At 43.9% G+C, this 23,186-nt stretch overlaps 25 non-coding genes and 2 pseudogenes across 25 annotated transcripts; all 27 read left to right on the top strand.

Moving 5' to 3' along the window:
* The first annotated feature begins 394 nt into the window (after positions 1 to 394).
* On the top strand, positions 395 to 513 carry LOC142509542 (5S ribosomal RNA). Its single transcript, XR_012807710.1, has one exon. It is a non-coding gene; the product is annotated as a 5S ribosomal RNA (ribosomal RNA).
* A 683-nt stretch (positions 514 to 1,196) lies between these two features.
* On the top strand, positions 1,197 to 1,315 carry LOC142512548 (5S ribosomal RNA). The gene has a single exon (XR_012808852.1). It is a non-coding gene; the product is annotated as a 5S ribosomal RNA (ribosomal RNA).
* Positions 1,316 to 1,998: 683 nt separating this feature from the next.
* LOC142513860 (5S ribosomal RNA) lies at positions 1,999 to 2,117 on the top strand. The gene has a single exon (XR_012809784.1). It is a non-coding gene; the product is annotated as a 5S ribosomal RNA (ribosomal RNA).
* Positions 2,118 to 2,799: 682 nt separating this feature from the next.
* Positions 2,800 to 2,918, top strand: LOC142513707 (5S ribosomal RNA). The gene has a single exon (XR_012809638.1). It is a non-coding gene; the product is annotated as a 5S ribosomal RNA (ribosomal RNA).
* Positions 2,919 to 3,602: 684 nt separating this feature from the next.
* Positions 3,603 to 3,721, top strand: LOC142516497 (5S ribosomal RNA). The gene has a single exon (XR_012812289.1). It is a non-coding gene; the product is annotated as a 5S ribosomal RNA (ribosomal RNA).
* Positions 3,722 to 4,399: 678 nt separating this feature from the next.
* LOC142509543 (5S ribosomal RNA) lies at positions 4,400 to 4,518 on the top strand. The gene has a single exon (XR_012807711.1). It is a non-coding gene; the product is annotated as a 5S ribosomal RNA (ribosomal RNA).
* Positions 4,519 to 5,201: 683 nt separating this feature from the next.
* LOC142514566 (5S ribosomal RNA) lies at positions 5,202 to 5,320 on the top strand. The gene has a single exon (XR_012810454.1). It is a non-coding gene; the product is annotated as a 5S ribosomal RNA (ribosomal RNA).
* Positions 5,321 to 6,003: 683 nt separating this feature from the next.
* Positions 6,004 to 6,122, top strand: LOC142514317 (5S ribosomal RNA). The gene has a single exon (XR_012810216.1). It is a non-coding gene; the product is annotated as a 5S ribosomal RNA (ribosomal RNA).
* Positions 6,123 to 7,543: 1,421 nt separating this feature from the next.
* On the top strand, positions 7,544 to 7,662 carry LOC142515477 (5S ribosomal RNA). The gene has a single exon (XR_012811321.1). It is a non-coding gene; the product is annotated as a 5S ribosomal RNA (ribosomal RNA).
* Positions 7,663 to 8,345: 683 nt separating this feature from the next.
* On the top strand, positions 8,346 to 8,464 carry LOC142509683 (5S ribosomal RNA). Its single transcript, XR_012807845.1, has one exon. It is a non-coding gene; the product is annotated as a 5S ribosomal RNA (ribosomal RNA).
* A 681-nt stretch (positions 8,465 to 9,145) lies between these two features.
* Positions 9,146 to 9,264, top strand: LOC142513296 (5S ribosomal RNA). The gene has a single exon (XR_012809250.1). It is a non-coding gene; the product is annotated as a 5S ribosomal RNA (ribosomal RNA).
* Positions 9,265 to 9,947: 683 nt separating this feature from the next.
* Positions 9,948 to 10,066, top strand: LOC142511344 (5S ribosomal RNA; annotated as a pseudogene).
* Positions 10,067 to 10,751: 685 nt separating this feature from the next.
* Positions 10,752 to 10,870, top strand: LOC142517090 (5S ribosomal RNA). The gene has a single exon (XR_012812850.1). It is a non-coding gene; the product is annotated as a 5S ribosomal RNA (ribosomal RNA).
* Positions 10,871 to 11,551: 681 nt separating this feature from the next.
* LOC142511169 (5S ribosomal RNA) lies at positions 11,552 to 11,670 on the top strand (annotated as a pseudogene).
* A 683-nt stretch (positions 11,671 to 12,353) lies between these two features.
* Positions 12,354 to 12,472, top strand: LOC142512561 (5S ribosomal RNA). The gene has a single exon (XR_012808854.1). It is a non-coding gene; the product is annotated as a 5S ribosomal RNA (ribosomal RNA).
* Positions 12,473 to 13,155: 683 nt separating this feature from the next.
* Positions 13,156 to 13,274, top strand: LOC142512572 (5S ribosomal RNA). Its single transcript, XR_012808855.1, has one exon. It is a non-coding gene; the product is annotated as a 5S ribosomal RNA (ribosomal RNA).
* A 684-nt stretch (positions 13,275 to 13,958) lies between these two features.
* LOC142513878 (5S ribosomal RNA) lies at positions 13,959 to 14,077 on the top strand. Its single transcript, XR_012809801.1, has one exon. It is a non-coding gene; the product is annotated as a 5S ribosomal RNA (ribosomal RNA).
* Positions 14,078 to 14,758: 681 nt separating this feature from the next.
* LOC142507291 (5S ribosomal RNA) lies at positions 14,759 to 14,877 on the top strand. Its single transcript, XR_012805551.1, has one exon. It is a non-coding gene; the product is annotated as a 5S ribosomal RNA (ribosomal RNA).
* Positions 14,878 to 15,560: 683 nt separating this feature from the next.
* LOC142507398 (5S ribosomal RNA) lies at positions 15,561 to 15,679 on the top strand. Its single transcript, XR_012805657.1, has one exon. It is a non-coding gene; the product is annotated as a 5S ribosomal RNA (ribosomal RNA).
* Positions 15,680 to 17,099: 1,420 nt separating this feature from the next.
* Positions 17,100 to 17,218, top strand: LOC142514634 (5S ribosomal RNA). Its single transcript, XR_012810519.1, has one exon. It is a non-coding gene; the product is annotated as a 5S ribosomal RNA (ribosomal RNA).
* A 684-nt stretch (positions 17,219 to 17,902) lies between these two features.
* Positions 17,903 to 18,021, top strand: LOC142509049 (5S ribosomal RNA). The gene has a single exon (XR_012807239.1). It is a non-coding gene; the product is annotated as a 5S ribosomal RNA (ribosomal RNA).
* Positions 18,022 to 18,702: 681 nt separating this feature from the next.
* LOC142512955 (5S ribosomal RNA) lies at positions 18,703 to 18,821 on the top strand. The gene has a single exon (XR_012808927.1). It is a non-coding gene; the product is annotated as a 5S ribosomal RNA (ribosomal RNA).
* A 799-nt stretch (positions 18,822 to 19,620) lies between these two features.
* Positions 19,621 to 19,739, top strand: LOC142509080 (5S ribosomal RNA). The gene has a single exon (XR_012807268.1). It is a non-coding gene; the product is annotated as a 5S ribosomal RNA (ribosomal RNA).
* Positions 19,740 to 20,425: 686 nt separating this feature from the next.
* Positions 20,426 to 20,544, top strand: LOC142509268 (5S ribosomal RNA). The gene has a single exon (XR_012807451.1). It is a non-coding gene; the product is annotated as a 5S ribosomal RNA (ribosomal RNA).
* An 845-nt stretch (positions 20,545 to 21,389) lies between these two features.
* On the top strand, positions 21,390 to 21,508 carry LOC142515744 (5S ribosomal RNA). The gene has a single exon (XR_012811572.1). It is a non-coding gene; the product is annotated as a 5S ribosomal RNA (ribosomal RNA).
* A 682-nt stretch (positions 21,509 to 22,190) lies between these two features.
* Positions 22,191 to 22,308, top strand: LOC142509207 (5S ribosomal RNA). The gene has a single exon (XR_012807392.1). It is a non-coding gene; the product is annotated as a 5S ribosomal RNA (ribosomal RNA).
* Positions 22,309 to 22,991: 683 nt separating this feature from the next.
* On the top strand, positions 22,992 to 23,110 carry LOC142515967 (5S ribosomal RNA). Its single transcript, XR_012811786.1, has one exon. It is a non-coding gene; the product is annotated as a 5S ribosomal RNA (ribosomal RNA).
* Positions 23,111 to 23,186: the final 76 nt, after the last annotated feature.

Genomic DNA, 23,186 nt, shown 5'->3' on the forward strand with positions numbered 1-23,186 from the left:
AGTCCAAATTCGATTCCGGTTCCATTTTATCTTATCCCAGGCATAATAATAGCTTTACATTCGCTATTTTCTTCAACTTATTTTTTTTCTATTTTCTGGGAATACTTAGAGATTTTTGTTGTCGTGAGCCGGTTCTGTGCGAAAGGGTATTAGTAGATTACTCCGGAGACGGTTAACTCATTAAAAACAATTATTTCGACTGCTTTATCCATAATTTACGTAAACGGTCGCGACACGAGTACTTCCCAGAAAGGTTACCCATCCTCGCTCTGCCATCGCGCCAGAACGCTTAACTTCATGGTTCTGATTGGGCGAGAGCAGTGCCGCGTGTTGTCCATCGTCGCCTTCTCCACACGTACTCTTGGGATATAAGAATAAACATCCACTCAATGTCTGGTGCGATCATACCAGCACTAATTCACCGGATCCCATCAGAACTCTGAAGTTAAGCGTGCTTGGGCGAGAGCAGTACAAGGTTGTGTGGCCCCCTGGGAAGTCCTCGTGTTGCTCCCCTTTTCGTGTTTTTCTATTTTTGATTACTTGTTGACAGACGATTTTTGGCTCAAATCATCTGAATCTCGATTGGAACAAGATAAGACATGTGAAATCAACGTAGCTCGGGCACTGCCGGATTTGGACAAAATTATAGCCTAATTTGATTGTAAACGGGCAAACGAACGAGGCTCATTACTCCGCAATGAGCGGGCGAGATTTGAGCCGAATTCCTTCTCTAAGACCCTCTAATTTGCAATTTTCCGCTACTGTTAAGCTTCCGTTTCCTCGAGAAATCCGCTTAGGAAGTTCGAAATTCGATTTAAGTTCCACTTTATCGTATCTCAGGCATAATAAAAGCTTTACATTTGCTATTTTCTTCTTCTTTTTTTTTTCCTATTTTCTGGGAACATTTAACGATTTTTGTTGTCGTGAGTCGGTTCTGTGCGGAATGGTATGACCCAGATTACTCCGGAGACGGTTAACTCATTAAAAACAATTATGTTGACAGTTTTTTCCATAATTCAAGTAAACGGTCGCGACACGAGGACTTCCCAGGGAGGTCACCCATCCTAGCTCTGCCATCGCGCCAGAACGCTTAAATTCATGGTTCTGATTTGGCGAGAGCAGTGCCGCGTGTTGTCCATCGCCGCCCGCTCCACACGTACTCGAGGGATATAAGAATAAACATCCCACTCAATGTCGGGTGCGATCATACCAGCACTAATGCACCGGATCCCATCAGAACTCCGAAGCTAAGCGTGCTTGGGCGAGAGAAGTAATAGGATGGGTGACCCCCTGGGAAGTCCTCGTGTTGCACCCTTTTTCGTGTTTTTCTATTTTTGATTACTTGCTGACAGACGATTTTCAGCTCAAATCATCTGAATCTCGATTGGGACCAGATAAGACATGTGAAATCAACGTAGCTCGGGCACTGCCGGATTTGGATAAAATTATAGCCTAATTTGATTGTTAACGGGCAAACGAACGAGGCTCATTACTCCGCAATGAGCGGGCGAGATTTGAGCCGAATTCCTTCTCTAAGACCCTCTAATTTGCAATTTTCCGCTACTGTTAAGCTTCCGTTTCCTCGAGAAATCCGCTTAGGAAGTTCAAAATTCGATTTAAGTTCCACTTTATCGTATCTCAGGCATAATAAAAGCTTTACATTCGCTATTTTCTTCTTCTTTTTTTTTTCCTATTTTCTGGGAACATTTAGCGAATTTTGTTGTCGTGAGTCGGTTCTGTGCGGAATGGTATGACCCAGATTACTCCGGAGACGGTTAACTCATTAAAAACAATTATGTTGACAGTTTTTTCCATAATTCAAGTAAATGGTCGCGACACGAGGACTTCCCAGGGAGGTCACCCATCCTAGCTCTGCCATCGCGCCAGAACGCTTAAATTCATGGTTCTGATTTGGCGAGAGCAGTGCCGCGTGTTGTCCATCGCCGCCCGCTCCACACGTACTCGAGGGATATAAGAATAAACATCCAACTCAAAGTCGAGTGCGATCATACCAGCACTAATGCACCGGATCCCATCAGAACTCCGAAGCTAAGCGTGCTTGGGCGAGAGCAGTAATAGGATGGGTGACCCCCTGGGAAGTCCTCGTGTTGCACCCTTTTCGTGTTTTTCTATTTTTGATTACTTGTTGACAGACGATTTTCAGCTCAAATCATCTGAATCTCGATCGGGACCAGATAAGACATGTGAAATCAACGTAGCTCGGGCACTGCCGGATTTGGACAAAATTATAGCCTAATTTGATTGTAAACGGGCAAACGAACGAGGCTCATTACTCCGCAATGAGCGGGCGAGATTTGAGCCGAATTCCTTCTCTAAGACCCTCTAATTTGCAATTTTCCGCTACTGTTAAGCTTCCATTTCCTCGAGAAATCCGCTTAGGAAGTTCAAAATTCGATTTAAGTTCCACTTTATCGTATCTCAGGCATAATAAAAGCTTTACATTCGCTATTTTCTTCTTCTTTTTTTTTTCCTATTTTCTGGGAACATTTAGCGATTTTTGTTGTCGTGAGTCGGTTCTGTGCGGAATGGTATGACCCAGATTACTCCGGAGACGGTTAACTCATTAAAAACAATTATGTTGACAGTTTTTTCCATAATTCAAGTAAACGGTCGCGACACGAGGACTTCCCAGGGAGGTCATCCATCCTAGCTCTGCCATCGCGCCAGAACGCTTAAATTCATGGTTCTGATTTGGCGAAAGCAGTGCCGCGTGTTGTCCATCGCCGCCCGCTCCACACGTACTCGAGGGATATAAGAATAAACATCCAACTCAAAGTCGAGTGCGATCATACCAGCACTAATGCACCGGATCCCATCAGAACTCCGAAGCTAAGCGTGCTTGGGCGAGAGCAGTAATAGGATGGGTGACCCCCTGGGAAGTCCTCGTGTTGCACCCCTTTTCGTGTTTTTCTATTTTTGATTACTTGTTGACAGACGATTTTCAGCTCAAATCATCTGAATCTCGATCGGGACCAGATAAGACATGTGAAATCAACGTAGCTCGGGCACTGCCGGATTTGGACAAAATTATAGCCTAATTTGATTGTAAACGGGCAAACGAACGAGGCTCATTACTCCGCAATGAGCGGGCGAGATTTGAGCCGAATTCCTTCTCTAAGACCCTCTAATTTGCAATTTTCCGCTACTGTTAAGCTTCCGTTTCCTCGAGAAATCCGCTTAGGAAGTTCAAAATTCGATTTAAGTTCCACTTTATCGTATCTCAGGCATAATAAAAGCTTTACATTCGCTATTTTCTTCTTCTTTTTTTTTTTCCTATTTTCTGGGAACATTTAGCGAATTTTGTTGTCGTGAGTCGGTTCTGTGCGGAATGGTATGACCCAGATTACTCCGGAGACGGTTAACTCATTAAAAACAATTATGTTGACAGTTTTTTCCATAATTCAAGTAAACGGTCGCGACACGAGGACTTCCCAGGGAGGTCACCCATCCTAGCTCTGCCATCGCGCCAGAACGCTTAAATTCATGGTTCTGATTTGGCGAGAGCAGTGCCGCGTGTTTTCCATCGCCGCCCGCTCCACACGTACTCGAGGGATATAAGAATAAACATCCCACTCAATGTCGGGTGCTATCATACCAGCACTAATGCACCGGATCCCATCAGAACTCCGAAGCTAAGCGTGCTTGGGCGAGAGCAGTAATAGGATGGGTGACCCCCTGGGAAGTCCTCGTGTTCCACCCCTTTTCGTGTTTTTCTATTTTTGATTACTTGTTGACAGACGATTTTCAGCTCAAATCATCTGAATCTCGATCGGGACAAGATAAGACATGTGAAATCAACGTAGCTCGGGCACTGCCGGATTTGGACAAAATTGTAGCCTAATTTGATTGTAAACGGGAAAACGAACGAGACTCATTACTCCGCAATGAGCTGCCGAGATTTTAGCCGAATTTCTTCTCTAAAACCCTCTAATTTGCGAGTTTTCGCTTTTGTTAAGCTTCCGTTTCCTCGAGAAATCCGCTTAGGAAGTCCAAATTCGATTCCGGTTCCATTTTATCTTATCCCAGGCATAATAATAGCTTTACATTTGCTATTTTTTTCTTCTTATTTTTTTTCTATTTTCTGGGAATACTTAGAGATTTTTGTTGTCGTGAGCCGGTTCTGTGCGGAAGGGTATTACGTAGATTACTCCGGAGACGGTTAACTCATTAAAAACAATTATTTCGACTGCTTTATCCATAATTTACGTAAACGGTCGCGACACGAGTACTTCCCAGAAAGGTTACCCATCCTCGCTCTGCCATCGCGCCAGAACGCTTAACTTCATGGTTCTGATTGGGCAGCAGTGCCGCGTGTTGTCCATCGTCGCCTTCTCCACACGTACTCTTGGGATATAAGAATAAACATCCACTCAATGTCTGGTGCGATCATACCAGCACTAATTCACCGGATCCCATCAGAACTCTGAAGTTAAGCGTGCTTGGGCGAGAGCAGTACAAGGTTGTGTGGCCCCCTGGGAAGTCCTCGTGTTGCTCCCCTTTTCGTGTTTTTCTATTTTTGATTACTTGTTGACAGACGATTTTTGGCTCAAATCATCTGAATCTCGATTGGAACAAGATAAGACATGTGAAATCAACGTAGCTCGGGCACTGCCGGATTTGGACAAAATTATAGCCTAATTTGATTGTAAACGGGCAAACGAACGAGGCTCATTACTCCGCAATGAGCGGGCGAGATTTGAGCCGAATTCCTTCTCTAAGACCCTCTAATTTGCAATTTTCCGCTACTGTTAAGCTTCCGTTTCCTCGAGAAATCCGCTTAGGAAGTTCGAAATTCGATTTAAGTTCCACTTTATCGTATCTCAGGCATAATAAAAGCTTTACATTCGCTATTTTCTTCTTCTTTTTTTTTTCCTATTTTCTGGGAACATTTAACGATTTTTTTTGTCGTGAGTCGGTTCTGTGCGGAATGGTATGACCCAGATTACTCCGGAGACGGTTAACTCATTAAAAACAATTATGTTGACAGTTTTTTCCATAATTCAAGTAAACGGTCGCGACACGAGGACTTCCCAGGGAGGTCACCCATCCTAGCTCTGCCATCGCGCCAGAACGCTTAAATTCATGGTTCTGATTTGGCAAGAGCAGTGCCGCGTGTTGTCCATCGCCGCCCGCTCCACACGTACTCGAGGGATATAAGAATAAACATCCCACTCAATGTCGGGTGCGATCATACCAGCACTAATGCACCGGATCCCATCAGAACTCCGAAGCTAAGCGTGCTTGGCCGAGAGAAGTAATAGGATGGGTGACCCCCTGGAAAGTCCTCGTGTTGCACCCTTTTTCGTGTTTTTCTATTTTTGATTACTTGCTGACAGACGATTTTCAGCTCAAATCATCTGAATCTCGATTGGAACCAGATAAGACATGTGAAATCAACGTAGCTCGGGCACTGCCGGATTTGGACAAAATTATAGCCTAATTTGATTGTAAACGGGCAAACGAACGAGGCTCATTACTCCGCAATGAGCGGGCGAGATTTGAGCCGAATTCCTTCTCTAAGACCCTCTAATTTGCAATTTTCCGCTACTGTTAAGCTTCCATTTCCTCGAGAAATCCGCTTAGGAAGTTCGAAATTCGATTTAAGTTCCACTTTATCGTATCTCAGACATAATAAAAGCTTTACATTCGCTATTTTCTTCTTCTTTTTTTTTTCCTATTTTCTGGGAACATTTAGCGATTTTTGTTGTCGTGAGTCGGTTCTGTGCGGAATGGTATGACCCAGATTACTCCGGAGACGGTTAACTCATTAAAAACAATTATGTTGACAGTTTTTTCCATAATTCAAGTAATTGGTCGCGACACGAGGACTTCCGAGGGAGGTCACCCATCCTAGCTCTGCCATCGCGCCAGAACGCTTAAATTCATGGTTCTGATTTGGCGAGACCAGTGCCGCGTGTTGTCCATCGCTGCCCGCTCCACACGTACTCGAGGGATATAAGAATAAACATCCCACTCAATGTCGGGTGCGATAATACCAGCACTAATGCACCGGATCCCATCAGAACTCCGAAGTTAAGCGTGCTTGGGCGAGAGCAGTACTAGAATGCGTGACCCCCTGGGAAGTCCTCGTGTTGCACCCCTTTTCGTGTTTTTCGATTTTTGATTACTTGTTGACAGACGATTTTTGGCTCAAATCATCTGAATCTCGATCGGGACCAGATAAGACATGTGAAATCAACGTAGCTCGGGCACTGCCGGATTATGACAAAATTGTATCCTAATTTGATTGTAAACGGGCAAACGAACGAGACTCATTACTCCGCAATGAGCTTGCGAGATTTTAGCCGAATTCCTTCTCTAAGACCCTCTAATTTGCGATTTTCCGCTTCTGTTAAGCTTCCGTTTTCTCGAGAAATCCGCTTAGGAAGTTCGAAAGTCGATTTAAGTTCCACTTTATCGTATCCCAGGCATAATAAAAGATTCACATTCGCTATTTTCTTCTTCTTATTTTTTTCCTATTTTCAGGGAACATTTAGCGATTTTTGTTGTTGTGAGCCGGTTCTGTGCGGAAGGGTATGACCCAGATTACTCCGGAGACGGTTAACTCATTAAAAACAACTATGTCGACAGTTTTTTCCATAATTCAAGTAAACGGTCGCGACACGAGGACTTCCAAGGGAGGTCACCCATCCTAGCTCTGCCAAAGCGCTAGAACGCTTAACTTCATGGTTCGGATTGGACGAGAGTAGTGCCGTGTGTTGTCTATCGCCGCCCGCTCCACACATACTCAAAGGATATAAGAACTCCGAAGTTATGCGTGCTTGGGGGAGAGCAGTACTAGGATGAGTGACCCCCTGGGAAGTCCTCGTGTTGCACCCCTTTTCATGTTTTTCTATTTTTTATTACTTGTTGGCAGACGATTTTCGGCTCAAATCATCTGAATCTTGATCGGGACCAGATAAGACATGTGAAATCAACGTAGCCCGGGCACTGCCGGATTTGGACAAAATTGTAGCCTAATTTGATTGTAAACGGGCAAACGAACGAGACTCATTACTCCGCAATGAGCTAGCGATATTTTAGCAAAATTCCTTCTCTAAGACCCTCTAACTTGCGATTTTCCGCTTCTGTTAAGCTTCCGTTTCTTCGCGAAATTCGCTAAGGAAGTTCGAAATTCGATTTTGGATCCACTTTATCGTATCCCATGGATAATAAAAGATTTACATTCGCTATTTTCTTCTAATTATTTTTTTCCTATTTTCAGGGAACATTTAGCGATTTTTGTTGTCGTGAGCCGGTTCAGTGCGGAAGGGTATGACCCAGATTACTCCGGAGACGGTAACTCATTAAAAACAATTATGTCGACAGTTTTATCCATAATTTACGTAAACGATCGCGACACAAAAACTTCTAAGGGAGGTCACCCATCCTAGCTCTGCAAACGCGCCAGAACGCTTAACTTCATGGTTCGGATTGGACGAGAGCAGTGCCGCGTGTTGTCCATCGCCGCCCGCTCCACACATACTCAAAGGATATAAGAATAAACATCCCACTCAATATCGGGTGCGATCATACCAGCACTAATGCACTGGATCCCATCAGAACTTCGAAGTTAAACGTGCTTGGGCGAGAGCAGTACTAAGATGGGTGACCCCCTGGGAAGTCCTCGTGTTGCACTATTTTTCGTCGTGTTTTTCTATTTTTGATTACTTGTTGACAGAAGATTTTCGGCTCAAATCATCTGAATCTCGATCGGGACCAGATAAGACATGTGAAATCAACGTAGCTCAAGCAATGCCTGATTTGGACAAAATTGTAGCCTAATTTGATTGTAAACGGGCAAACGTACGAGACTCATTACTCCGCAATGAGTTGGCGAGATTTTAGCCGAATTTCTTCTCTAAGACCCTCTAATTTGTGATTTTTCGCTTTTGTTAAGCTTCCGTTTCCTCGAGAAATCCGCTTAGGAAGTCCAAATTCAATTCCGGTTCCATTTTATCTTATCCCAGGTATAATAATAGCTTTACATTCGCTATTATCTTCTTCTTATTTTTTTCTATTTTCTGGGAATACTTAGCGATTTTTGTCGTCGTGAGCCGGTTCTGTGCAGAAGAATATTACGTAGATTACTCCGGAGACGGTTAACTCATTAAAAACAATTATTTCGACTTCTTTATCCATAATTTACGTAAACGGTCGCGACACGAGTACTTCCCAGGGAGGTTACCCATCCTCGCTCTGCCATCGCGCCAGAACGCTAAACTTCATGGTTCTGATTGGGCGAGAGCAGTGCCGCGTGTTGTCCATCGTCGCCTTCTCCACACATACTCTTGGGATATAAGAATAAACATCCACTCAATGTCCGGTGCGATCATACCAGCACTAATTCACCGTATCCCATCAGAACTCCGAAGTTGAGCGTGCTTGGGCGAGAGCAGTACTAGGTTGGGTGGCCCCCTGGGAAGTCCTCGTGTTGCTCCCCTTTTCGTGTTTTTCTATTTTTGATTACTTGTTGACAGATGATTTTTGGCTCAAATCATCTGAATCTCGATCGGGACCAGATAAGACATGTGAAATCCGTAGCTCGGGCACTGCCGGATTTGGACAAAATTATAGCCTAATTTGATTGTAAACGGGCAAACGAACGAGGCTTATTACTCCGCAATGTGCTGGCGAGATTTTAGCCGAATTCCTTCTCTAAAACCCTCTAATTTGCAATTTTCCGCTACTGTTAAGCTTCCGTTTCCTCGAGAAATCCGCTTAGGAAGTTCAAAATTCGATTTAGGTTCCACTTTATCGTATCCCAGGCATAATAAAAGCTTTACATTCGCTATTTTCTTCTTCTTATTTTTTTCCTATTTTCTGGGAACATTTAGCGATTTTTGTTGTCGTGAGTCGGTTCTGTGCGGAATGGTATGACCCAGATTACTCCGGAGACGGTTAACTCATTAAAAACAATTATGTTGACAACATTTTCCATAATTTAAGTAAACGGTCGCGACACGAGGACTTCCCGGGGAGGTCACCCATCCGAGCTCTGCCATCGCGCCAGAACTCTTAACTTCATGGTTCTGATTGTGCGAGAGCAGTGCCGCGTGTTGTCCATCGCCGCCTGCTCCACACGTACTCGAGGGATATAAGAATAAACATCTTACTAAATATCGGGTGCGATCATACCAGCACTAATGCACCGGATCCCATCAGAACTTCGAAGTTAAGCGTGCTTGGGCGAGAGCAGTACTAGGATGGGTGACCCCTTGGGAAGTCTTCGTGTTGCACCCCTTTTCGTGTTTTTCTATTTTTGATTACTTGTTGACAGACGATTTTCCGCTCAAATCATCTGAATCTCGATCGTGACCTGATAAGACATGTGAAATCAACGTAGCTCGGGCACTGCCGGATTTGGACAAAATTGTAGGCTAATTTGATAATAAACAGGCAAACGAACGAGACTCATTACTCCGCAATGAGCTGGCGAGATTTTAGCCGAATTCCTTCTCTAAGACCCTCTAATTTGCGATTTTCCGCTTCTGTTAAGCTTTCGTTTCCTCGAGAAATCCGCTTAAGAAGTTCGAAATTCGATTCCTGTTCCATTTTATCGTATCTCAGGCATAATAATAGCTTTACATTCGCTATTTTCTTCTTCTTATTTTTTTTACTATTTTCTGGGATCATTTAGCGATTTTTGTTGTCGTGAACCGGTTCTGTACTGAAGGGTATGACGCAGATTACTCCGGAGAAGGTTAACTCATTAAAAACAATTTTTTCGACTGTTTTAGCCATAATTTACGTAAACGGTCGCGATACGAGGACTTCCCAGGGAGGTCACCCATCCTAGCTCTGCCATCGCTCCAGAACGCTAACTTCATGGTTCTGATTGGGCGAGAGTACTGCCGCGTGTTGTCCATCGCCGCCCGCTCCACACGTACTCGAGGGATATAAGAATAAACATCCCACTCAATGTCCGGTGCCATCATACCAGCACTAATGCCCCGGATCCCATCATAACTGCGAAGTTAAGCGTGCTTGGGCGAGAGCAGTACTAGATTGGGTGACCCCGTGGGAAGTCCTCGTGTTGCACCCCTTTTCGTGTTTTTCTATTTTTGATTACTTGTTGACAGACGATTTTCAGCTCAAATCATCTGAATCTCGATCTGGATCAGATAAGACATGTGAAATCAAGTTGCTCGAGCACTGCCGGATTTGGACAAAATTGTAGCCTAATTTTATTGTAAACGGGCAAACGAACGAGACTAATTACTCCGCAATGAATTGACAAGATTTTAGCCGAATTCCTTCTCTAAGACTCTCTAATTTGCAATTTTCCGCTTCTGTTAAGCTTCCATTTCCTCGAGAAATCCGCTTAGTAAGTTCGAAATTCGATTTCGGTTCCATTTTATCGTATCCCAGGCATAATAATAGCTTTACATTCACTATTTTCTTCTTCTTATTTTTTTTTCTATTTTCTGCGAATATTTAGCGATTTTTGTTGTCGTGAGCCGGTTCTGTGCGGAAGGGTATTATCTAGATTACTCCGGGGATGTTTAACTCATTATAAAAAATTATTTCGACTGTTTTATCCATAATTTACGTTAACGGTCGCGACTCGAGGACTTCCCAAGGAGGACACCCATCCTAGCTCTCTGCCATCGCGCAAGAACGCTTAACTTCATGGTTCCTACTGGGCGAGAGCAGTGCCGCGTGTTGTCCATTGCCGCCCGCTCCACACGTACTCGAGGGATATAAGAATAAACATCCCACTCAATGTCGGGTGCTATCATACCAGCACTAATGCACCGGATCCCATCATAACTCCGAAGCTAAGCGTGCTTGGGCGAGAGCAGTAATAGGATGGGTGACCCCCTGGGAAGTCCTCGTGTTGCACCCCTTTTCGTGTTTTTCTATTTTTGATTACTTGTTGACAGACGATTTTCAGCTCAAATCATCTGAATCTCGATCGGGACCAGATAAGACATGTGAAATCAACGTAGCTCGGGCACTGCCGGATTTGGACAAAATTGTAGCCTAATTTGATTGTAAACGGGAAAACGAACGAGACTCATTACTCCGCAATGAGCTGCCGAGATTTTAGCCGAATTTCTTCTCTAAAACCCTCTAATTTGCGAGTTTTCGCTTTTGTTAAGCTTCCGTTTCCTCGAGAAATCCGCTTAGGAAGTCCAAATTCGATTCCGGTTCCATTTTATCTTATCCCAGGCATAATAATAGCTTTACATTTGCTATTTTTTTCTTCTTATTTTTTTCCTATTTTCTGGGAATACTTAGAGATTTTTGTTGTCGTGAGCCGGTTCTGTGCGGAAGGGTATTACGTAGATTACTCCGGAGACGGTTAACTCATTAAAAACAATTATTTCGACTGCTTTATCCATAATTTACGTAAACGGTCGCGACACGAGTACTTCCCAGAAAGGTTACCCATCCTCGCTCTGCCATCGCGCCAGAACGCTTAACTTCATGGTTCTGATTGGGCGAGAGCAGTGCCGCGTGTTGTCCATCGTCGCCTTCTCCACACGTACTCTTGGGATATAAGAATAAACATCCACTCAATGTCTGGTGCGATCATACCAGCACTAATTCACCGGATCCCATCAGAACTCTGAAGTTAAGCGTGCTTGAGCGAGAGCAGTACAAGGTTGTGTGGCCCCCTGGGAAGTCCTCGTGTTGCTCCCCTTTTCGTGTTTTTCTATTTTTGATTACTTGTTGACAGACGATTTTTTGCTCAAATCATCTGAATCTCGATTGGAACAAGATAAGACATGTGAAATCAACGTAGCTCGGGCACTGCCGGATTTGGACAAAATTATAGCCTAATTTGATTGTAAACGGGCAAACGAACGAGGCTCATTACTCCGCAATGAGCGGGCGAGATTTGAGCCGAATTCCTTCTCTAAGACCCTCTAATTTGCAATTTTCCGCTACTGTTAAGCTTCCGTTTCCTCGAGAAATCCGCTTAGGAAGTTCGAAATTCGATTTAAGTTCCACTTTATCGTATCTCAGGCATAATAAAAGCTTTACATTCGCTATTTTCTTCTTCTTTTTTTTTTCCTATTTTCTGGGAACATTTAACGATTTTTGTTGTCGTGAGTCGGTTCTGTGCGGAATGGTATGACCCAGATTACTCCGGAGACGGTTAACTCATTAAAAACAATTATGTTGACAGTTTTTTCCATAATTCAAGTAAACGGTCGCGACACGAGGACATCCTAGGGAGGTCACCCATCCTAGCTCTGCCATCGCGCCAGAACGCTTAAATTCATTGTTCTGATTTGGCGAGAGCAGTGCCGCGTGTTGTCCATCGCCGCCCGCTCCACACGTACTCGAGGGATATAAGAATAAACATCCCACTCAATGTTGGGTGCGATCATACCAGCACTAATGCACCGGATCCCATCAGAACTCCGAAGCTAAGCGTGCTTGGGCGAGAGAAGTAATAGGATGGGTGACCCCCTGGGAAGTCCTCGTGTTGCACCCTTTTTCGTGTTTTTCTATTTTTGATTACTTGCTGACAGACGATTTTCAGCTCAAATCATCTGAATCTCGATCGGGACCAGATAAGACATGTGAAATCAACGTAGCTCGGGCACTGCCGGATTTGGACAAAATTATAGCCTAATTTGATTGTTAACGGGCAAACGAACGAGGCCTTTTACTCCGCAATGAGCGGGCGAGATTTGAGCCGAATTCCTTCTCTAAGACCCTCTAATTTGCAATTTTCCGCTACTGTTAAGCTTCTGTTTCCTCGAGAAATCCGCTTAGGAAGTTCGAAATTCGATTTAAGTTCCACTTTATCATATCTCAGGCATAATAAAAGCTTTAGATTCGCTATTTTCTTCTTCTTATTTTTTTCCTATTTTCTGGGAACATTTAACTATTTTTGTTGTCGTGAGTCGGTTCTGTGCGGAATGGTATGACCCAGATTACTCCGGAGACGGTTAACTCATTAAAAACAATTATGTTGACAGTTTTTTCCATAATTCAAGTAAACGGTCGCGACACGAGGACTTCCCAGGGAGGTCACCCATCCTAGCTCTGCCATCGCGCCAGAACGCTTAAATTCATGGTTCTGATTTGGCGAGAGCAGTGCCGCGTGTTGTCCCTCGCCGCCCGCTCCACACGTACTCGAGGGATATAAGAATAAACATCCCACTCAATGTCGGGTGCGATCATACCAGCACTAATGCACCGGATCCCATCAGAACTCCGAAGCTAAGCGTGCTTGGGCGAGAGAAGTAATAGGATGGGTGACCCCCTGGGAAGTCCTCGTGTTGCACCCTTTTTCGTGTTTTTCTATTTTTGATTACTTGCTGACAGACGATTTTCAGCTCAAATCATCTGAATCTCGATCGGGACCAGATAAGACATGTGAAATCAACGTAGCTCGGGCACTGCCGGATTTGGACAAAATTATAGCCTAATTTGATTGTTAACGGGCAAACGAACGAGGCTCATTACTCCGCAATGAGCGGGCGAGATTTGAGCCGAATTCCTTCTCTAAGACCCTCTAATTTGCAATTTTCCGCTACTGTTAAGCTTCCGTTTCCTCGAGAAATCCGCTTAGGAAGTTCAAAATTCGATTTAAGTTCCACTTTATCGTATCTCAGGCATAATAAAAGCTTTACATTCGCTATTTTCTTCTTTTTTTTTTTTTTCCTATTTTCTGGGAACATTTAGCGAATTTTGTTGTCGTGAGTCGGTTCTGTGCGGAATGGTATGACCCAGATTACTCCGGAGACGGTTAACTCATTAAAAACAATTATGTTGACAGTTTTTTCCATAATTCAAGTAAACGGTCGCGACACGAGGACTTCCCAGGGAGGTCACCTATCCTAGCTCTGCCATCGCGCCAGAACGCTTAAATTCATGGTTCTGATTTGGCGAGAGCAGTGCCGCGTGTTGTCCATCGCCGCCCGCTCCACACGTACTCGAGGGATATAAGAATAAACATCCCACTCAATGTCGGGTGCTATCATACCAGCACTAATGCACCGGATCCCATCAGAACTCCGAAGCTAAGCGTGCTTGGGCGAGAGCAGTAATAGGATGGGTGACCCCCTGGGAAGTCCTCGTGTTGCACCCCTTTTCGTGTTTTTCTATTTTTGATTACTTGTTGACAGACGATTTTCAGCTCAAATCATCTGAATCTCGATCGGGACCAGATAAGACATGTGAAATCAACGTAGCTCGGGCACTGCCGGATTTGGACAAAATTGTAGCCTAATTTGATTGTAAACGGGAAAACGAACGAGACTCATTACTCCGCAATGAGCTGCCGAGATTTTAGCCGAATTTCTTCTTTAAAACCCTCTAATTTGCGAGTTTTCGCTTTTGTTAAGCTTCCGTTTCCTCGAGAAATCCGCTTAGGAAGTCCAAATTCGATTCCGGTTCCATTTTATCTTATCCCAGGCATAATAATAGCTTTATATTTGTTATTTTTTTCTTCTTATTTTTTTTCTATTTTCTGGGAATACTTAGAGATTTTTGTTGTCGTGAGCCGGTTCTGTGCGGAAGGGTATTACGTAGATTACTGCGGAGACGGTTAACTCATTAAAAACAATTATTTCGACTGCTTTATCCATAATTTACGTAAACGGTCGCGACACGAGTACTTCCCAGAAATGTTACCCATCCTCGCTCTGCCATCGCGCCAGAACGCTTAACTTCATGGTTCTGATTGGGCGAGAGCAGTGCCGCGTGTTGTCCATCGTCGCCTTCTCCACACGTACTCTTGGGATATAAGAATAAACATCCACTCAATGTCTGGTGCGATCATACCAGCACTAATTCACCGGATCCCATCAGAACTCTGAAGTTAAGCGTGCTTGGGCGAGAGCAGTACAAGGTTGGGTGGCCCCCTGGGAAATCCTCGTGTTGCTCCCCTTTTCGTGTTTTTCTATTTTTGATTACTTGTTGACAGACGATTTTTGGCTCAAATCATCTGAATCTCGATTGGAACCAGATAAGACATGTGAAATCAACGTAGCTCGGGCACTGCCGGATTTGGACAAAATTATAGCCTAATTTGATTGTAAGCGGGCAAACGAACGAGGCTCATTACTCCGCAATGAGCGGGCGAGATTTGAGCCGAATTCCTTCTCTAAGACCCTCTAATTTGCAATTTTCCGCTACTGTTAAGCTTTCGTTTCCTCGAGAAATCCGCTTAGGAAGTTCGAAATTCGATTTAAGTTCCACTTTATCGTATCTCAGACATAATAAAAGCTTTACATTCGCTATTTTCTTCTTCTTTTTTTTTTCCTATTTTCTGGGAACATTTAGCGATTTTTGTTGTCGTGAGTCGGTTATGTGCGGAATGGTATGACCCAGATTACTCCGGAGACGGTTAACTCATTAAAAACAATTATGTTGACAGTTTTTTCCATAATTCAAGTAAACGGTCGCGACACGAGGACTTCCGAGGGAGGTCACCCATCCTAGCTCTGCCATCGCGCCAGAACGCTTAAATTCATGGTTCTGATTTGGCGAGACCAGTGCCGCGTGTTGTCCATCGCTGCCCGCTCCACACGTACTCGAGGGATATAAGAATAAACATCCCACTCAATGTCGGGTGCGATAATACCAGCACTAATGCACCGGATCCCATCATAACTCCGAAGTTAAGCGTGCTTGGGCGAGAGCAGTACTAGAATGCGTGACCCCCTGGGAAGTCCTCGTGTTGCACCCGTTTTCGTGTTTTTCGATTTTTGATTACTTGTTGAGAGACGATTTTTGGCTCAAATCATCTGAATCTCGATCGGGACCAGATAAGACATGTGAAATCAACGTAGCTCGGGCACTGCCGGATTATGACAAAATTGTATCCTAATTTGATTGTAAACGGGCAAACGAACGAGACTCATTACTCCGCAATGAGCTTGCGAGATTTTAGCCAAATTCCTTCTCTAAGACCCTCTAATTTGCGATTTTCCGCTTCTGTTAAGCTTCCGTTTTCTCGAGAAATCCGCTTAGGAAGTTCGAAAGTCGATTTAGGTTCCACTTTATCGTATCCCAGGCATAATAAAAGATTCACATTCGCTATTTTCTTCTTCTTATTTTTTTCCTATTTTCAGGGAACATTTAGCGATTTTTGTTGTTGTGAGCCGGTTCTGTGCGGAAGGGTATGACCCAGATTACCCCGGAGACGGTTAACTCATTAAAAACAATTATGTCGACAGTTTTATCCATAATTTAAGTAAACAGACGCGACACGAGGACTTCCAAGGGAGGTCACCCATCCTAGCTCTGCCAAAGCGCTAGAACGCTTAACTTCATGGTTCGGATTGGACGAGAGTAGTGCCGTGTGTTGTCTATCGCCGCCCGCTCCACACATACTCGAAGGATATAAGAACTCCGAAGTTATGCGTGCTTGGGCGAGAGCAGTACTAGGATGAGTGACCCCCTGGGAAGTCCTCGTGTTGCACCCCTTTTCGTGTTTTTCTATTTTTTATTACTTGTTGGCAGACGATTTTCGGCTCAAATCATCTGAATCTTGATCGGGACCAGATAAGACATGTGAAATCAACGTAGCTCGGGCACTGCCGGATTTGGACAAAATTGTAGCCTAATTTGATTGTAAACGGGCAAACGAAAGAGACTCATTACTCCGCAATGAGCTAGCGATATTTTAGCAAAATTCCTTCTCTAAGACCCTCTAACTTGCGATTTTCCGCTTCTGTTAAGCTTCCGTTTCTTCGCGAAATTCGCTAAGGAAGTTCGAAATTCGATTTTGGATCCACTTTATCGTATCCCATGGATAATAAAAGATTTACATTCGCTATTTTCTTCTAATTATTTTTTTCCTATTTTCAGGGAACATTTAGCGATTTTTGTTGTCGTGAGCCGGTTCAGTGCGGAAGGTATGACCCAGATTACTCCGGAGACGGTAACTCATTAAAAACAATTATGTCGACAGTTTTATCCATAATTTACGTAAACGATCGCGACACAAAAACTTCCAAGGGAGGTCACCCATCCTAGCTCTGCAATCGCGCCAGAACGCTTAACTTCATGGTTCGGATTGGACGAGAGCAGTGCCGCGTGTTGTCCATCGCCGCCCGCTCCACACATACTCAAAGGATATAAGAATAAACATCCCACTCAATATCGGGTGTGATCATACCAGCACTAATGCACTGGATCCCATCAGAACTTCGAAGTTAAACGTGCTTGGGCGAGAGCAGTACTAAGATGGGTGACCCCCTGGGAAGTCCTCGTGTTGCACTCTTTTTCGTCGTGTTTTTCTATTTTTGATTACTTGTTGACAGAAGATTTTCGGCTCAAATCATCTGAATCTCGATCGGGACAAGATAAGACATGTGAAATCAACGTAGCTCAAGCAATGCCTGATTTGGACAAAATTGTAGCCTAATTTGATTGTAAACGGGCAAACGAAGGAGACTCATTACTCCGCAATGAGTTGGCGAGATTTTAGCCGAATTTCTTCTCTAAGACCCTCTAATTTGTGATTTTTCGCTTTTGTTAAGCTTCCGTTTCCTCGAGAAATCCGCTTAGGAAGTCCAAATTCAATTCCGGTTCCATTTTATCTTATCCCAGGTATAATAATAGCTTTACATTTGCTATTATCTTCTTCTTATTTTTTTTCTATTTTCTGGGAATACTTAGCGATTTTTGTTGTCGTGAGCCAGTTCTGTGCAGAAGAATATTACGTAGATTACTCCGGAGACGGTTAACTCATTAAAAACAATTATTTCGACTTCTTTATCCATAATTTACGTAAACGGTCGCGACACGAGTACTTCCCAGGGAGGTTACCCATCCTCGCTCTGCCATCGCGCCAGAACGCTTAACTTCATGGTTCTGATTGGGCGAGAGCAGTGCCGCGTGTTGTCCATCGTCGCCTTCTCCACACATACTCTTGGGATATAAGAATAAACATCCACTCAATGTCCGGTGCGATCATACCAGCTCTAATTCACCGTATCCCATCAGAACTCCGAAGTTAAGCGTGCTTGGGCGAGAGCAGTACTAGGTTGGGTGGCCCCCTGGGAAGTCCTCGTGTTGCTCCCCTTTTCGTGTTTTTCTATTTTTGATTACTTGTTGACAGATGATTTTTGGCTCAAATCATCTGAATCTCGATCGGGACCAGATAAGACATGTGAAATCCGTAGCTCGGGCACTGCTGGATTTGGACAAAATTATAGCCTAATTTGATTGTAAACGGGCAAACGAACGAGGCTTATTACTCCGCAATGTGCTGGCGAGATTTTAGCCGAATTCCTTCTCTAAGACCCTCTAATTTGCAATTTTCCGCTACTGTTAAGCTTCCGTTTCCTCGAGAAATCCGCTTAGGAAGTTCAAAATTCGATTTAGGTTCCACTTTATCGTATCCCAGGCATAATAAAAGCTTTACATTCGCTATTTTCTTCTTCTTATTTTTTTCCTATTTTCTGGGAACATTTAGCGATTTTTGTTGTCGTGAGTCGGTTCTGTGCGGAATGGTATGACCCAGATTACTCCGGAGACGGTTAACTCATTAAAAACAATTATGTTGACAACTTTTTCCATAATTTAAGTAAACGGTCGCGACACGAGGACTTCCCGGGGAGGTCACCCATCCGAGCTCTGCCATCGCGCCAGAACTCTTAACTTCATGGTTATGATTGGGCGAGAGCAGTGCCGCGTGTTGTCCATCGCCGCCTGCTCCACACGTACTCGAGGGATATAAGAATAAACATCTTACTAAATATCGGGTGCGATCATACCAGCACTAATGCACCGGATCCCATCAGAACTCCGAAGTAAAGCATGCTTGGGCGAGAGCAGTACTAGGATGGGTGACCCCCTGGGAAGTCCTCGTGTTGCACCCCTTTTCGTGTTTTTCTATTTTTGATTACTTGTTGACAGACGATTTTCCGCTCAAATCATCTGAATCTCGATCGTGACCTGATAAGACATGTGAAATCAACGTAGCTCGGGCACTGCCGGATTTGGACAAAATTGTAGGCTAATTTGATAATAAACAGGCAAACGAACGAGACTCATTACTCTGCAATGAGCTGGCGAGATTTTAGCCGAATTCCTTCTCTAAGACCCTCTAATTTGCGATTTTCCGCTTCTGTTAAGCTTTCGTTTTCTCGAGAAATCCGCTTAAGAAGTTCGAAATTCGATTCCTGTTCCATTTTATCGTATCTCAGGCTTAATAATAGCTTTACATTCGCTATTTTCTTCTTCTTATTTTTTTTACTATTTTCTGGGATCATTTAGCGATTTTTGTTGTCGTGAACCGGTTCTGTACTGAAGGGTATGACGCAGATTACTCCGGAGAAGGTTAACTCATTAAAAAAATTTTTTTCGACTGTTTTAGCCATAATTTACGTAAACGGTCGCGATACGAGGACTTCCCAGGGAGGTCACCCATCCTAGCTCTGCCATCGCTCCAGAACGCTAACTTCATGGTTCTGATTGGGCGAGAGTACTGCCGCGTGTTGTCCATCGCCGCCCGCTCCACACGTACTCGAGGGATATAAGAATAAAAATCCTACTCAATGTCGGGTGCGATCATACCGGCACTAATGCACCGGATCCCATCAGAACTCCGAAGTTAAGCGTGCTAGGGCGAGAGCTGTACTAGGATTGGTGACCCCCTGGGAAGTCCTACTCAATGTCCGGTGCCATCATACCAGCACTAATGCCCCGGATCCCATTAGAACTGCGAAGTTAAGCGTGCTTGGGCGAGAGCAGTACTAGATTGGGTGACCCCCTGGGAAGTCCTCGTGTTGCACCCCTTTTCGTGTTTTTCTATTTTTGATTACTTGTTGACAGACGATTTTCGGCTCAAATCATCTGAATCTCGATCTGGATCAGATAAGACATGTGAAATCAACGTAGCTCGGGCACTGCCGGATTTGGACAAAATTGTAGCCTAATTTTATTGTAAACGGGCAAACGAACGAGACTAATTACTCCGCAATGAATTGACGAGATTTTAGCCGAATTCCTTCTCTAAGACTCTCTAATTTGCAATTTTCCGCTTCTGTTAAGCTTCCATTTCCTCAAGAAATCCGCTTAGTAAGTTCGAAATTCGATTTCGGTTCCATTTTATCGTATCCCAGGCATAATAATAGCTTTACATTCACTATTTTCTTCTTCTTATTTTTTTTTCTATTTTCTGCGAATATTTAGCGATTTTTGTTGTCGTGAGCCGGTTCTGTGCGGAAGGGTATTATCTAGATTACTCCGGGGATGTTTAACTCATTATAAAAAATTATTTCGACTGTTTTATCCATAATTTACGTTAACGGTCGCGACTCGAGGACTTCCCAAGGAGGACACCCATCCTAGCTCTCTGCCATCGCGCAAGAACGCTTAACTTCATGGTTCCTAATGGGCGAGAGCAGTGCCGCGTGTTGTCCATTGCCGCCCGCTCCACACGTACTCGAGGGATATAAGAATAAACATCCCACTCAATGTCGGGTGCTATCATACCAGCACTAATGCACCGGATCCCATCATAACTCCGAAGTTAAGCGTGCTTGGGAGAGAGCAGTACTAAGATGGGTGACCCCCTAGAAAGTCCTCGTATTGCACCCCTTTTCGTGTTTTTCTATGTTTGATTACTTGTTGACAGACGATTTTTGGCTCAAATCATCTGAATCTGGATCGGGACCAGATAAGACATGAGAAATCAACGTAGCTCGGGCAGTGCCGGATTTAGACAAAATTGTAGGCTAATTTGATTGTAAACGGGCAAACGAACGAGACTCATTACTACGTAATGAGCTGACGAGATTTTAGCTGAATTCCTTCTCTAAGACCCTCTAATTTGCGATTTACCGCTTCTGTTAAGCTTCCGTTTCCTCGAGAAATCCGCTTAGGAAGTTCTAAATTCGATTCCGGTTCCATTTTATCGTATCTCAGGCATAATAATAGCTTTACATTCGTTATTTCTTCTTCTTATTTTTTTCTATTTTGTGGGAACATTTATCGATTTTTGTTGTCGTGAGCCGCTTCTGTACGGAAGGGGGTATGATGCAGATTACTCCGGAGACGGTTAACTCATTAAAAACAATTATTTCGACTGTTTTATCCATAATATACGTAAACGGTCGCGACACGAGGTCTTCCCAGGGAGGTCACCCATCCTAGCCGAATTCTTTCTCAAAGACTCTCTAATTTGCGATTTTCCGCTTCTGTTAAGCTTCCGTTTCCTCGAGAAATCTGCTTAGTAAGTTCGAAATTCGATTTCGGTTCCATTTTATCGTAAACGATCGAGGCACGAGGACTTCACAGGGAGGTCACCCATCCTAGCCCTGCCATCGCGCCAGAACGCTTAACTTCATGGTTCTGATTGGGCGAGAGCGGTGCCGCGTGTTGTCCATGGATGCCCGCTCCACACGTACTCGAAGGATATAAGAATAAACATTCCACTCAATGTCTGGTGCGATCATACCAGCACTAATGCACCGGATCCCATCAGAACTCCGAAGTTAAGCATGCTTGGGTGAGACCAGTACTAGGATGGGTGACCACCTGGGAAATCCTCGTGTTGCACCCGTTTTCGTGTTTTTCTATTTATGATTATTTGTTGACAGACGATTTTTGGCTCAAATCATCAGAATCTTGATCGGGACCAGATAAGACATGTGAAATCAACGTAGCTTGGGCACTGCCGGATTTGGATAAAATTGTAGGCTAATTCGATTGTAAACGGGCAAACGAACGAGACTCATTACTCCGCAATGAGCTGGCGAGATTTTAGCCGAATTCCTTCTCTAAGACCTCTAATTTGCGATTTTACGCTTCTGTTAAGCTTCTGTTTCCTCAAGAAATCCGCTTAGGAAGTTCTAAATTCAATTTCGGTTCCATTTTATCGTATCCCAGGCATAATAATAGCTTTACATTCGCTGTTTTCTTCGTTTTATTTTTTTTCTATTTTCTGAGAACATTTAGCGATTTTTGTTGTCGTGAGCCGGTTATGTGCGGAATGGTATGACGCAGATCACTCCGGAGATGGTTAACTCATTAAAAACAATTATTTCGACTGTTTTAGCCATAATTTACGTAAACAGTCGCGACACGAGGACTTCCAAGGGAGGTCACCCATCCTAGCTCTGCCATCGCGCCAAAACGCTTAACTTCATGGTTCTGATAGGGCAAGAGCAGTGCCGCGTGTTGTCCATCGCCGCCTGCTCCACACGTACTCGAGGGATATAAGAATAAACATCCCATTCAATGTTGGGTGCGATCATACCAGCACTAATGCACCGTATCCCATCAGAACTCCGAAGTTAAGCGTGCGTGGGTGAGACAAGTACTAGGATGAATGACCCCTGGGAAATCCTCATGTTGCACCCCTTTTCGAGTTTTTCTATTTTTGATTACTTGTTGACAGACGATTTTTGGCTCAAATCATCAGAATCTCGATTGGGAACAGATAAGACATGTGAAATCAACGTAGCTCGGGCACTGCCGGGTTTGGACAAAATTGTAGGCTAATTCGATTGTAAACGGGCAAACGAACGAGACTCATTACTCCGCAGTGAGCTGGCGAGATTTTAGCCGAATTCCTTCTCTAAGACCCTCAAATTTGCGATTTTCCGCTTCTGTTAAACTTTCGTTTCCTCGAGAAATCCGCTTAGGAAGTCCGAAATTCGATTCCGATTCCATTTTATCGTATCTCAGGCATAATAATAGCTTTACATTCGCTATTTTTTCTTCTTATTTTTTTTACTATTTTCTGGGAACATTTAGCGATTTTTTTTGTCGTGAGTCGGTTCTGTGTGGATGGGTATGACGCAGATCACTCCCGAGATGGTTAACTCATTAAAAAAAATTATTTCGACTTTTTTAGCAATAATTTACGTAAACGGTCGAGACACGAGGACTTCACAGGGAGGTCACCCATCCTAGCCCTGCCATCGCGCCGGAACGCTTAACTTCATGGTTTTGATTGGGCGAGAGCGGTGCCGCGTGTTGTCCATCGATGCCCGCTCCACACTTACTCGAAGGATAAAAGAATAAACATTCCACTCAATGTCGGGTGCGATCATACCAGCACTAATGCACCGGATCCCATCAGAACTCCGAAGTTAAGCATGCTTGGTTGAGACCAGTACTAGGATGGGTGACCACCTGAGAAATCCTCGTGTTGCACCCTTTTTCGTGTTTTTCTATTTTTGATTACTTGTTGACAGACGATTTTTGGCTCAAATCATCAGAATCTCGATCGGGAC

The sequence above is a fragment of the Primulina tabacum genome, chromosome 10, assembly GCF_025594145.1.
Source record: "Primulina tabacum isolate GXHZ01 chromosome 10, ASM2559414v2, whole genome shotgun sequence".
Lineage (NCBI taxonomy): Eukaryota > Viridiplantae > Streptophyta > Magnoliopsida > Lamiales > Gesneriaceae > Primulina > Primulina tabacum.